Below are 14,236 nucleotides of genomic sequence, written 5' to 3' on the forward strand. Positions count from 1 at the left end.
CCTACCTATCAACCTGGCGGTAACCCCGCACGTTCACCATCGGGCATACCACCTCGGTTACTCGAGAGAGAGAGAGAAAGAGAAAGAGAGAGAGAGAGAGAGAGAGAGAGAAGACGGCGGAAACGCTTTTTGTCAGCGACCGGCGGTGCGATTAAAACTTTTATAATGGCGATCGATCTCTCTCTCGTTTCCGCGCACGTATACGCAATCTGCCGCAATAGCTGTGTCTCCTTGTTTTTCCATTTTTTTTTCTGGCATTGTCAAGCAGACTCGTCAAGACTGATCGACTTGTTCCTCTCGGACCGATCGGACGGCCACGGTTCCGGTGTCTTTCGCGGTGTCATCTCGCGGCTGACGTAACGTGACGAATCTTTGACAGCCTCTGCTTTTCGTGGAAACCAGGATAGCGAGCAAATGCCTTTAGAGCGTAACTGGATTGTTGTCACACTTACAAGTGTAAGGTTTGCTTTGTTCTCGTGACGATACATTGCGATTCGCTTAATGCGGGTTTATAGGATTTATCCTTGATTCTCATGCTGGATGAATCGTCTAAAGAAAAGTCTTTGGACCAGTGAGTTTCTGTTTAAGTGTAGGTATCATCAAGAGTGGATTAATTACAGTTCTACTGTTTCGCTACTTCTTAACTTTCTGCACTTGAATTAGACTAATCATGTATGCCAAGTCAAATATGAATGTAATATTATTGGTACAGTACGAATTATTACATTAGTCCAAATCTTAATTTTTATCGCTCGACATTTAAACAATCGAAAAGAGGCTAAATTCGTCCTTTGCCAAAATCCGTCGGGATCGTCGTCTTTCAATCGCGCGACATAAATCGAATGGTTTTATCGCACGTCGGGAATTATCGTCTTCTCCTACAGCAGCAGCTTCGTACGAAGCCGAAGATCACGTCGAAGATCCTTGCGTGAGAAACGCAAACTGCAATTACGGCAGGGCGTGTGCGCACGACATTTTGCATCCTTGGTCTCTCTCTGCCTTACGCTCCTTTCGTTCTGCCTTTCTCTCTCTCTCTCTCTCTCTCTCTTTCTTTCTCATTCTCTTTCTCCTACGGCTGCATCAGCACGAGAAAGTTACGGCGACACGTATGAACGCGCATTTATAACGCACGTTTGCGCACACAGCCCTGCCGTGCATACATGTCGCTTGGTCATCTCTCTAATGGCAGAAGGACGAAGATGTCTGGAGAGCGTCGAAATTGATTACGAATCTTGTGAAATTATTTTATTGTTACTCACGTGAAAATTTGTGCAAAATTTTTAATTGGTTTCGGATAGATGATAATTGTATAAAATTGCGAAGAAAGATATTCAAGAATATAACGACGTAAAAATTTAAAAGATTAAAATTTTAATAATTCTTGAAGACTCCTTAAGATTTTAGAAGTCTGTGTTACTAAAGATCCGAGAAACCTCGAAGACTTTGAAATCAATTTTAAGGTTTGAAAAAGTGACAAGTTGAGGAACTTACGATGGTAAGATCTCAAGATCTGAAGATAAAGAATAGAGGATTTAAAAGTCTTATCTTCGAAGTTCGAGAAACCGAAATCCAGGAACTTCAGAATAACATCACTAATTCAAAATATTTTAAAGTCTGCAATTTCGAACTTAAAAAATTCAACGTTGCTATTTGCTTTTAGTATCTTATTTCTAACGACGATTCAAACAGCTTTTCTATTATCTGAGCAATTAATCGAACCTAAATTTGTCCGAACACCGATGTGGAATCGAAATTTCGAGGATTTATTCAACGGTGCGACCTAACCGGCACACACATTCCCATATGTGCGCACACATGCGAATCGTGTATCGCTCCGCGGGCGGCTGGTCGCAGACATGGGCGCTACAAATGGGCGGGCCAGCCCGTGGTGCCCTCGGGTCACAAGGAGGAAACGCATAGCCCTGCCGGGGCCCTCCGCGTGCGAGAAGGACACGAGAGGAAGAGCCGGAGAATGAGGGACAGGGGGAAGAAAGAAGGTGATGGCCGGAGGTTGGGGGAAGAGGACTCGATGGAGGAAGGTAGCAACGTTGGGATCTCAGAGGGGGCGAGGAAGGAGAGGAGGTGGAGCGCCCCGAGGTAGAGGAGGCCCTATCAAGGTGAACCACTTACACTTTACCGACTGGATTACACTAAGCGATCGAACCCGGGGCCCGGCGTAGGGTCCCGGTTGCGTGCAATCGCCGGCGCTGGGAAACCGACCGACCGACCGACCGACCGAGAGCCGGGCCTGAGCGGGGCCCCATGACGAAGCCGCGTCACGGCCCCGGCGCGGCGAACCCGTCCGCCACGGACCATCGTCCGCCAAGGTGGACCATCGTCCGTCAGCTGATGCCGGCGGACTGTTTGTGCGGAATCCTTATCCGGCGCTGCGCAGATCGAAGATAAAATAGTTTATTGCTTAATCGTCCGGGCCGGCCGCGCGCCGGTTCACGCAATACCCCGACACGGGGTTATGTCCAGTGACAATAATATAAAAGCCGCGCTGTCGACTCTCGTCCTGAATGACTGTGCGCTTTATTGAGAATCGAACGTCCCGAAAGATCTTGCGAGATCGGGATAAAGGAACCGACGTTACGTGAGCATATTGTAATCCTGAATTACTATCTCGTATGACGCGTGTATTCGACACTTAAATATTGTTGCTTGCTTTCTGCAGTTTTTTTATTCAGCTTAATTCTTAACGAATTAAGATATCCATACATATATCGTTACATGTGTGATGTATGACAAAACATTCAAAAGAATTTTTTAAGCTGTAATAAAAATAGATTGCACTCTTACAAAGAGTCATTATTTGATAATTTTACTATTTCACGGTTTTGAATCTTTGGACGAGGGAAATTGATGCGGAAGAGCAAGATCGAGCTCAAGGAAGCTCAAGGTAACGGTAGGCTTTTACCTGTGTCTCTCCCGTTAGTTGTTATACGGTGGCAGGAACGGATCACAGGAAATCTCGTGGTGTTTTACGAGCGGGACAGTAATCCCGTACACAATCTCACATACGCGGAGCCGGAAAATTAGATGTCGCCGACTGTCGCATTATTTCGTGATCCGCCACGTCCAGAATGAACAAAAATTAACTCGCATTCGTTCTGCTTAAATCTGGGTTATATTATTCAGTAACACTTCCTTAATCCCGATATCTATTGCTCTTATACGTGAAATTTATATGCTTTGTAACATCTGTATTTTATGATTGCTCTCCACAACAGTTATATACTTTCTTTTTAATTATTGTATAATATCCAAGATTTCTGTTTTACTAGGAATTAATTTTCTAATCACATCTTAGCAAGGCCGAAGGCTTATTTTGTGCAATAAGATACACTTGTTACCACTTTTCATGCTTCACTTTATTCTTTCATTTATTTTACTTATCAATGTAATCAAGGAAATTTTCTTCTTCAGCTATATCGTCTCTCGATAGCTCATTGGGATCGTTTGATAGCGAGCGAAAACACGAGATCTCGTTTGCGTCGCAGTTTAGAACAAGAATCGCATCCCGACCGTCGGCGATTCGCTATAAATTCCGCAAACGATGGGGCCGAGGTAGTTTAAGAAACGGATAAACAGATGCATTCATTTTGTCGAACGAGCTATTCGAGCTCTAATCTGGATCAAGGTGAAGATACTCCAACGCGGTTTAATTCGCCGCATTTACGTTAAAATGCGATTTTCGTCAGTAATCTAATTAAAAATTAAATTAGCAAATTTGAGATTTAAATATTTTCTGTGCAGACAATAGATTTGTATAAAAATATATACGTATGACAAGAACATTTTATAATCATAATTGTTAATGTTGCATCTTTAAATAAAACTATATATTTTAGTTAGAGAGAGAAAGAGAGAGAAGGGAGAAAGAGCTCTAATATCAAACAAATAATATTGTTTGCTATAAACGAACTAAAAACACATACTACCAAAGAAATAAAAAAATATTTCACGCGCGAATATATGTATTACAAATGTACTAATGAATAAAAAATATTAATTTAAGGAAATAAAATTTAAAATTAACATTTAATCTTAATAGGATAAACATATAATTGCGTCAGAGGCGCGTAAAGGACTCCATCCAACCAGTTTACACCGCGGTACATTTTTTTTACTAAGCTGGAAGTTAATCAAACACGTGCCAATTAACGTGGTACAACTGATTTATGTAACCGACGAGATGTGTTTGTTCGCGCATCGGAAGCAAGGTTCGACGTTCCGAGTACACGCAGGCAGACCGCGAAATCTTGTAGCGAGGCAGCGGCATCGCGAGTAGAAATCCACGGAGCGTATGCAGACGTAATTTATCTTCCAGAAATTGCCGTCGCAACATTCCGCTTGATAAATCCGCAAGTCGCTTTACGCGTAAAGACTTGTCTACAATAAATGCAGGATTGCTGCAGGACGCGAAGTCCTTGCGGTTTAGTAATTCTTACAGCGGAAATTCGTAAAAATTCTCTTCTCCACTTTAAAATTTTTAACGATTAAAACGATTGAACGTTACGCATTAGTGTTACGAGTATTATGAGAGGTAATCGAGCAGGTTATTGAACATAGTCAGACGCGCGACAGCGACGGTAGCGGGGATTACAGGGGTAGACGCTCTTTTTGCAGCCGCTCGTTTCTCACGTTATACGTCGGCATGCTCTTCCACACAACTACTATATTAAAGATATCATGTCTTTGGATCGGTTTGACCGTTCGACGCGCAGACAGAGAACGAGTTTTATCCACCGTGCTGGGAGAGAAACATTTCGAATCAATGCGGAACCACCGCTCGAGATACTTATTTATAGTTCTATGGTTAATTTTTTATTTACAGCGTGCTTGATTTTTTTTTTAATAATGCTTCACTCGATGATATATTATGATAAATTTGGAGGCTGTCTTTTCGTCAAGAAAACTTAACTCGATATCAATATTAAAATTAAATACTTAAAAAAAAGCCAATTTTTAAAATAAATTGAAATAAAATAATTAGCTTTTAGCTAATAGCTCATAATAAAGAATAAATAGATAATAAGCATTTATTGCGTGTAATAATGTTTTCCAAGGAAATTCGAAAAATGTATGAAATTTCATGTTTATAATTTGGATTAGAACATCCGTAAATTAAAGTATCTTTATATTTGTACTGTTTTATTGCAATTTATTATACTTTGCTATATATAATAATCCATTTTGTAAACATTGCAATTTACGTTCCTAAATTTTACATGCTAAAGTTAAATTTTATGTGTAAAGTTAAATATTTGATTAAATTCCGAAAAGCAGCGTGTTTCAGAAACAATCAAATGTGACAGCATATAAAAATCCTTGCTTTTTTAACTAATTTTGAAATTTTTAAGTAAATGGCAGTGTAAAATTCGCGAATACAAATTTTACTGTCGATACAATGATCTATATTAAAGTTCATATTTCGTTATTAATGAATTCGATTATTAAGTTATCCTGTTTATTCGACGTTCAAGTATTGAAAACATGAATTTACGAAATTACAGAAGCGTGCGTAGATTTCGCCTCAAATGCACGTTGCAAAGTTGAAGGCTACACAGTAGCAGAGCATTCGGAGAAAATTTCAAGGAACAACTTGGTTGTAGTGAAAATGAAACAACTTAAATGAAGTCGAAAGTTCGCGTACGAGAAGAAGGTTTATTCGCAAATTGAACTTTAAGATACTTAGACAACACTCGCGCAACACCACCGATGGCAACACTGCAAGCAAAGATTTATGTTAAGTCAACAATTTAAAGGCGCTATGCATTTTCCAGAAATCTCTAAAGAGTTCTTTCCGATTTTAATAATAACTTTGTAAGAATTCTCCTCAATATCGATTCAAATAATCATATTTGAATCACTTCTTATTCACACGCAACTGCTTATTTTTTAAATATTTATTTAATAGTAATATCAGCGCAGATTTGTTATATTTAATTATGACTATCCATCATTCTAATGTGAAAAGGTAAAAGAAATTCAAGCATATAAGTATTTACGATAATTTATAAAATAATCGCTTTATTGTTTCGATTTACTATAAATTCCATTCAATGACGTAACATGATTATTTAACCAATTAATAAAAAGAATAGCATATAAATGTACTTATTGTAGGAATAAAGTACGTTAAGTTCTACATAACGCAGGAAATACAAAGATGGTATGCACCCTCCTTAAAATTAACTGAGCATTCAAAGTGATATTTTTGCTAATTAAATACCACATTTAAATACCAAAATTAAATACCACAGTAATATTATATAACGCACAAGAATATGAAGTAATCTGCGGAGCAATTATTTCTTGATACTTTGCGTGTCTCGAAATTACTCATGCATTCAAGCAGATGTCACTAATTAGATGACAAAGATAGCGCTAGCTAAGTATATAAGACGAAATGAAACGTGTAATGTAAAATGATTTCTTTAACGATTTCTCCTGCAACCTGCAACTATAACTTCGATCTCTCCCGAGATCGGATTGTATACCGACGCATGTAAACGACGAGTAGCGTGCGTTGCGCGTGTTACGCTACACGCGCGTCACTTCGGGTTGCATCAAAGCGCGTATATAATCGTCATCGTCATTAGAATGCATCTGACAGTTATGCCCCTTGTCTCGCGTGTACTTTATACACGCGGACGCGAACTACAGCCCGGAACGGCTCGAGATCTCGTGTGTAATTTCTTCAAAAAAATATGTCGGCTGGCCGACGGAATATTACGCAAAAATCGCCAATATGTTAGCGTAATTACGCGGCACTTAAATTATTTAATCGCCTGTAATAATAATAAAAACTCGTTCTTTATGGCGGTTGAATGAACGTCACCGTACCGGTCCCTTCAGCGCCCTAAAATATCGCGCGCCATCTTCAACGTGATGAAGCTGAAGATGAAGCAAGATGTTTCCGGTCAACTTCGCGTCCCGAGCCGGGCTGCATTAAAAACTGGCTGTTAAAGTCAGTAATTTTTGAATGAAAAACAAGTAAAATATACACATTATTTGTATTAATATACCTACAATTACTTACTCAATGTAACAACAAACCTCTCGTTTAATATTATTATTTTTTTTTAATAAACAGACGTTATTTGGTTAGTAAAACGTATTGCACAAATTAGATTCCGAGCGAGATAGTCTCACTATTTCGCCTCTGGCAAATTGACACGATAGTATAATTCCGCTTGCACAAATTTCTAGGTTCGCAATGAGAGGAATGAAAAATGTAACGAGGCACATTTTTTAATTTCTTTTTAATTAATATTACATACGTTAGTAGCAATAACTGTTAGAAGCATAAATTATATTTTTCTACGTTACTAAATATTATTACAATATTACTAGCACATATGACTAATTTATAATATGTTAACTCTGTACAAATATTCATAATAAACCAGCGGCATAATGTTATTAAAAATAGTTAAGCTAAAGTAATGAATTGGTCGACTAAAATGAAAATTAGCGCCAAAAGAAAATATCACGATCTTTCAACATCTATAGCGTGTATATTACTTGGTTAAAAATATTTTATCTATATCTCTGTTGTGTCCTTAGCATTTTGATAAGACATACTTATTCCCAATTTATTTATTATTCGAATTTGCCGAATGGCTAAAAAGCGATCATTCTGTTATTCCTACAGATGATGGAGGAGGATGAATCACGCTTGTCGTTGATCCTACCGTGCGAAGGGAACGCAACATCCACGTGGATGATACAAATATTGGGACCGTGTACACTCAATGTGTCGTGCAACACACATTGAGCGTGGATCAATACGTTAGTGTGCGTACGTCCGTTGCACGCCCGTGTAGTCATTGCGCCATGGCTACGAATGCTGCACGCACGTGTGGCGTGCGCGTGCACGGATACAAAGCTCAGTGCAGAAGCACGCCAAACATTTATACCTCTATTCATTCCCGTCTAGTTGAGGGTCGAGACCCTGACTGATGTCGCTTTCCGCCGTATAAATTGTTCCGCCGTTTTCGTTGCGCCTCGCGTTCACGAATGAAAGATTTACCGGATCTCCGACATGAAGCCACGTGAACTTTGTAATTAGGTTTAGCATTGAATAAGTTAGGTTCCCCAGTACCGCTAAATTCCATAGAGAAGATTACAATCCGCGCGAATGTTTTAAGTGGAGAGAATAAAATCTAATGTTTTCGTCGGGATTCGACAATTTTATGCACTTTATGATGTTGCGAAGCTTTCTAATGAAGACCAATGTGCTCGTTACGACGTTAGATTATGAATTCAATATTTAACATTTAAGCATATCTAATTATAGCAAATACTACAGCATCGGTGTTCATTTTCGTAGATTCACTTTTAGCGTATCTCGATTCCTTTTTTATTATATTTTCGATGCACCAGCGCGATGGTATATTACACATCGGCCATTCCAGTTACCACTTTTACGACCCTCCGCGATTTTTTCTATTTCCGCGCCACTCGTCTCGTTTCTCTCCTCCGCCTCTTACCCCGTTGTATTTTCAAGTGCTCGTAATTTACGATAACATTCGCATTGTTTCGCGAATACAATCGCGGCTCGTGTTCCGTGAAATGGGATCTGGCTTCCTCTCTTTCTCTCTCTGTCCCTTCCTCTCCTCGTCGCGCTCTCACGACATACATCAAAATAATAGCGCGCGATTAGACCGGAAGACATTATACCGGACAAAGTAGCGAGAGCGATGCGGTTCGACCGGGCTCGACGAATTATGCGATTATTTATGAGTGCGGTGGTGAACCGCGCGCTGAGAAATGCGTCGATGGAGAGAGACCGGACAGATTTTCGTAATACAGATCGTCTTCCTGCCACGTGGCACAGAGAGAGACATATATTTATAAATTGCTTCCGATGCGTGCAAGAAAGCGTGCGTTGCCTGCTTTGAATTTACGACTGCACGCTCGTGCAGTTTTGCCTCTTTCGCCGACGCTTTATTTTTTCAATGCGCCGCAAATAAACGTAAAATGCGTAAAATTTTGAAAAATATACCCCATGCGTTCTCCTCGATACACGAATTAGCGCGACGATTATACCGCGTGGACCTACAACCGCTCTCTGCGGATTTCCCCGCGTCAACATAAATTATTTCGTACATTTTCGGATTGAAGTAGGCAAACGTTTCACGATGGCTCGAGATGGGAGGTAATAACGCAATATTTAATCGCTTTAAACACGGCGTGCAAGCAATGGTAATGTCACGGCTTTACTATGATATCCGCTCTTTGCGTATGCAGCTTCATTTATTATAATTCTGTCCACATAGTTGATACAAAGCTGATATTAATTTCGACATAATCGGCAAAAATTTCATTTTTATTTCTCCGAATTTTATTCACAGCAATTAACACAACTTTCAACGAGAAACGAGGCGGGATGAGATAAATTATCAACCGGTGTGGTCCACGCAGAAAAAAGTACTCTTCAGTCGTGGGTGTCCTCCTTCCATCGCATGCCTCATAGGACCGTATGTTGAATTGCTTCCGATTGCCAGACAGGGCGGCACGCGTGCTTCACGGGCTGCTTTAAATTTACGACGATTTTTTCGGAGTCCTCCGTCGAGTCCCTGGACTCGTCTCTTCCCACTCTCGTCCCGTAAAACGCGAACCGTTAAACCGTGGCTTATTTCTCTCCCTCCGCGGAGCTCGCCACTTTAGCGTCTCGACGCCTCTCGACGCCACGCGGCTCTCTGGATAGTCTCTCTCTCCCGGCTGATTCTTTTTGCTCTTTCGCGTGTCGCCGAGCGTTGTTTTGTCTCTCGAGGAGAAGCGCGCCGATTTATGAGAACGACCCTCGAAATTCTCGTAAATTTCGAAAAGCACCCGATATTTGTCTTTCCGCTGGGTGAAACTAGACAGCTGGAATTTCCTTGCGGTTAAATACAGGAGAGAGAGCATCCTATCCGAGTGGATTAATAGTTGACACGGTAACGTCATTTCGACATTTCGAGCTATTAAGACAATGTGCGAGCTAAGGAATATTAAATTGTACGGAAGATAATAAAACTATTTCTCTCTACTGCTTATAATTTTATCCTCGGAATCTGTACGCGTCAGTAATTTTTCCTACATATACGCATATGTATACACACACAATTTCGTTATATTAGATTAATTAGATGTAACATATACATAGTATTAGATTGGACATCAAAATCTCTGTTTTATCCAAATAATTATTTTATTCATCTATTGAGTTAAATACCTCACAAAGCTTACATCATTTTTGTAGCATTTTATCCTTTAAAATGTTTATATAAATGCTGCCTGTAATTTGTTATTTCCTTTAATTATCTATTTCCTTTTTTCTGAGAAATGAGTTTGTCTTATTCTTTTATTTTATTTTGTTTCTTAATTAGCTTATTAATTGAACAGAAAAATTATTTCATATTATAAAGCTCTCTGACAAATATCCTCAAGCACGCATTAAGGAATGCTTTCTCGAATGCATCAGAGAAGACATCGTTGAGGGTCAACCTCCGTAGGCGGCCCAGAATAATTTCTATTTGGATCATTAGAAGACAAAACGTGTCCACGTATGTTCGGCGATGCTATCTCAACAACAAGATCGGTAAGGGACTGAAACGGTGTGTTGCTCGTGTAAACGGTAGACGTGCAGAGGAAGAAAGAGAGAAAGAGAGAGAGAGAATTCCACTACGAAGAAGCATCGGCAAACCGACCAGCGGGGCAGGTTCTCGCGGACCTCCGAAGGGAACGAGAGCGAGAAAAGGCAGGAAGGGAGAAAGAAAAGGAAGGAAAGAGAGAAAGGGGAGAAAAAGAGGAGGGATCGAGAGAGTTATTACGAACAGAGGTTACGTGCTCGTAACTGCGGAATATCGACTGTGTGTCGGGATCGGGCGTGTGTGTTTCGCCAAACCGAAATGAACCGTCGTGTATTACAAAGTCACTTTGTGATGTTTTTTGCTGCGATTTTCTGCTCGGTTTATAGAGAACCGCGCGGTTCGGACGCGCGCGCGGCGGGACGTGAATTCGCGCGAATGTGGGAACCCGTCCTCCGTGGTTTTGCAAGATTTGAAACAGTCATTACGCGGTTGATTCTGTACTGTTTTAATCAAAGTTGGATACCTTGTAAAAAGGTATATTTGCGAATTTATTAAGGCGAACGTACTAACCTACATGAAAGAGAGTGTAATTTTGGTTCCTGCTGCTTGTTAACACTTTGAAAAACGAAATAATTTAGTGCAAAAAGGTAACAGATTAATATTGCGGCAGCGAATATAAAAGTATAAAAAGTAAAGGTGCTCTACGTTTCGCATTTTAGAGAAATTAGTGTTTAAAGTAGTAAATGTTCGTCGTATCCATGAGGAGCTCAATGTATGTACATAAATGATTATGAAGTTAATAATAGCTTTAATCACATCTTTGATGACTGGATAATAACGTCAGTTTCTGTACTTTCTATTCATTCAGAATGACAACAACTTGTCGTACATTAGGCATTTTACCCGTAATTATACATTCTGAGGATGCATCTCTCACGTACTTGAACATATAATCTTTGAAGATTACGCATAATTATATCTTTCAGCATTGGCATTATAAATGGCATTGTGTTCACCCTAAGCAAATCTAAAGTTTAAGATCAATTGTTTTAGCGATTAATGTTTTAAATAAAGAAACTACGATTTTTATTAAATAAAAGTCCACTTTAATTGAGAAATATATAATCAAAATAAAAAATAAATATATATATTCCAAAAAGATTAACGATAATTAAATTTTATATTTTCTTAACAAAAGTCAAATTGTGTAAGTATAATTTAACTGTCAGAATGTTCTAAATTTTTTTACTTACACTCTAGGTGTCTTATAATTTATAATTTTATATGTATGATATTCAAGAAAATGTTTACCAATCATGAATATTTTCTCTAGAATATATATGCTAATGCAGAATGCTAAAATTGTGTGTAATATATAAAAGAAAATTACAGGTATGCTTATAAAATATATAGGATATTGACATTGCCCTGCGTATAGTACCTGACGTCATCGAAGAACGATTCCAATTATGCATATGTCAGAGGTAGCCCCGCAGGGCTTGATCGCGCGTTCGAGAGAGGCGTTTCTTGTCACTAACGCTAGATTCCAACAGACTGAGCATTTGTACATATATTATGATTGCCACGTCGATACGTACCGTTGGATTCACTCGACCATGAATTCGATGCATCCTGACAGGTATGCCGGCGACTTTGCGTAAGTACGGTAGTTCTAAAAAAACATATTTTCTTTGTAACATACACAGGCTAGCGATATATTGCATCAAACACATTCATTACGATATACATTATACTATTTCCCGATGAACTTGGATAAATTTAAATCGAGACAGAATTAGGTAGTTATTTAATCGTCGATAATGAAAATACTTCGGCTTATTTTTCGGTCGCATTTTGAGAGGCTGAAGAATCGTAACAAAAAGAAGATGGAGGATAAAAGATGAACGGAGGGAGGATAGGAGATGAAGTAGAAATATACAAATATGGGTCGTATCGTCGTATCTCGGAGTCGGTCGAGTTTATCTTTTGTCTTTCGCAGTCTTCAAAACTTTCATCTTCCTCTCTTCTCTTTCTCTCTTTTTTTTTCTGTCTCCCGCCTTTCCCTCCATGATTCCCTCCGCTGGCGCTGCCTCAATCGGGAATCCTCCGGTTTCTTATTATTCTCCCGTCGTGCGCCATTGTACACACCGGACAAAGCATCATGGAGACAGCCTTGCTTGCCTTATCCGCCCGAGATATTTGGCAATATCCGAATGAACGATCGACTGGAGAGACAACCTGGGAAGGGACGCGACGAAGGAAAGGTAGGGCGAATTAAAAAGAAACGCGCGGAAGAGATTGCATCTGTGCCGGAACGTGTAACGCCAGATTTCCGTCCAATCGTGAATCATTTTTGATCGCAAGAAACGTCTTTGTTTGCTCTCGTCAACTCTCTCTTTGGGGAACTCCGTGTAACGAATCTTCAGAATTAATTATCATATCGCATGATCAATGATGGAAAACTGGAGGTGGTGTCGTATTCAAAGCTTTGAATCTCTCAGATGCCACGTCAACTTCTTACACTCCAAGTGTGTTATTTTTAGCTCTTCTTACACATTTCTTGTCACTTTAAATCATGTCATTTAACACAATTGAACGTATCAACTTTTAATTTAATACGATTAAACGTGTAAAAGGACGTAATTTAACACATGAAGAAACATGTAAAAAGAGCTTCAGTGAAATGTGTCATCATTTTTAGACGTTTATGCATGTAAAAATAACACACTTGGATTTGCAGTGCAATGCCAAAACAATGTGCCTATTATATTGCAAACAAATTTACCTATGTGTACCAGCCTTTCGAATAAAATAAATTTTCTAAACATGAAATGGATAACACGATTGGGAAACTCGTCTTTCTTGATATAATAAAAGATATAAGATTCGAGAGATATAGACGTGTATTGCATATAAATACGAACTTGTGCATACGTGCAGGATTTTCAAGCAATGATTATAGATAATGATTCCTCTCGCAGGATATAATCGTCGACGAGACGAGGGGGCGAAAGGGACAGATTTTGGCCCCGGCCATCGGGTCCCACCGGGGGCGTGCGTCGGACCCCGGGCACGGCACGGCCCGGCCGCGCAGCACGAAAGGCGAAAAGTCATTCGAGGGAATGACGGAGATCTCGGAGGATGATTGCACGCTGAGGGACGCGTGTACGTGTCTGTGCGCGAGCGAGTGGTGTCTAATGAGGGCAGACCGCCCTGCAGGCGAAATGCAGGCGGGCCCCGAAACTCCGCGGGCCCCTCTCCCGGGCATGGCAGGCCCGGGCCAGGTATAAGCCAGACAGAAGCCGACGCGCGCGTACTCACGTATGCAAGAATGCCTTGGCTTCTCGGCCAAGTTGTAAATAGTTATTTGGAATGACAGTTGAATTTCGTCCGACCAGTAAATTCGTCGCGGGAGAGCCGGGGCAGCACGCAGCAGCCCTCCGTTCCGTCTCGCGCGACGGCCGCTCTCCTGCGTCGACGGCTCGCGAAATGCGCGGGGACGGGGCACGATGGACCTTCAATCCGGCCGAAACGCGCCGAGACATCTGAGCCTGTGTTGACGTGCGCGAGAAATGCATCGAGATCGTAGTCTCTCTTAATTTAATCTGCATAAATTATATTTTTAATAATAGAATAATTTAATCTTTAGC

The sequence above is a fragment of the Temnothorax longispinosus genome, chromosome 1 (assembly GCF_030848805.1).
Source record: "Temnothorax longispinosus isolate EJ_2023e chromosome 1, Tlon_JGU_v1, whole genome shotgun sequence".
NCBI classification, from domain to species: domain Eukaryota; kingdom Metazoa; phylum Arthropoda; class Insecta; order Hymenoptera; family Formicidae; genus Temnothorax; species Temnothorax longispinosus.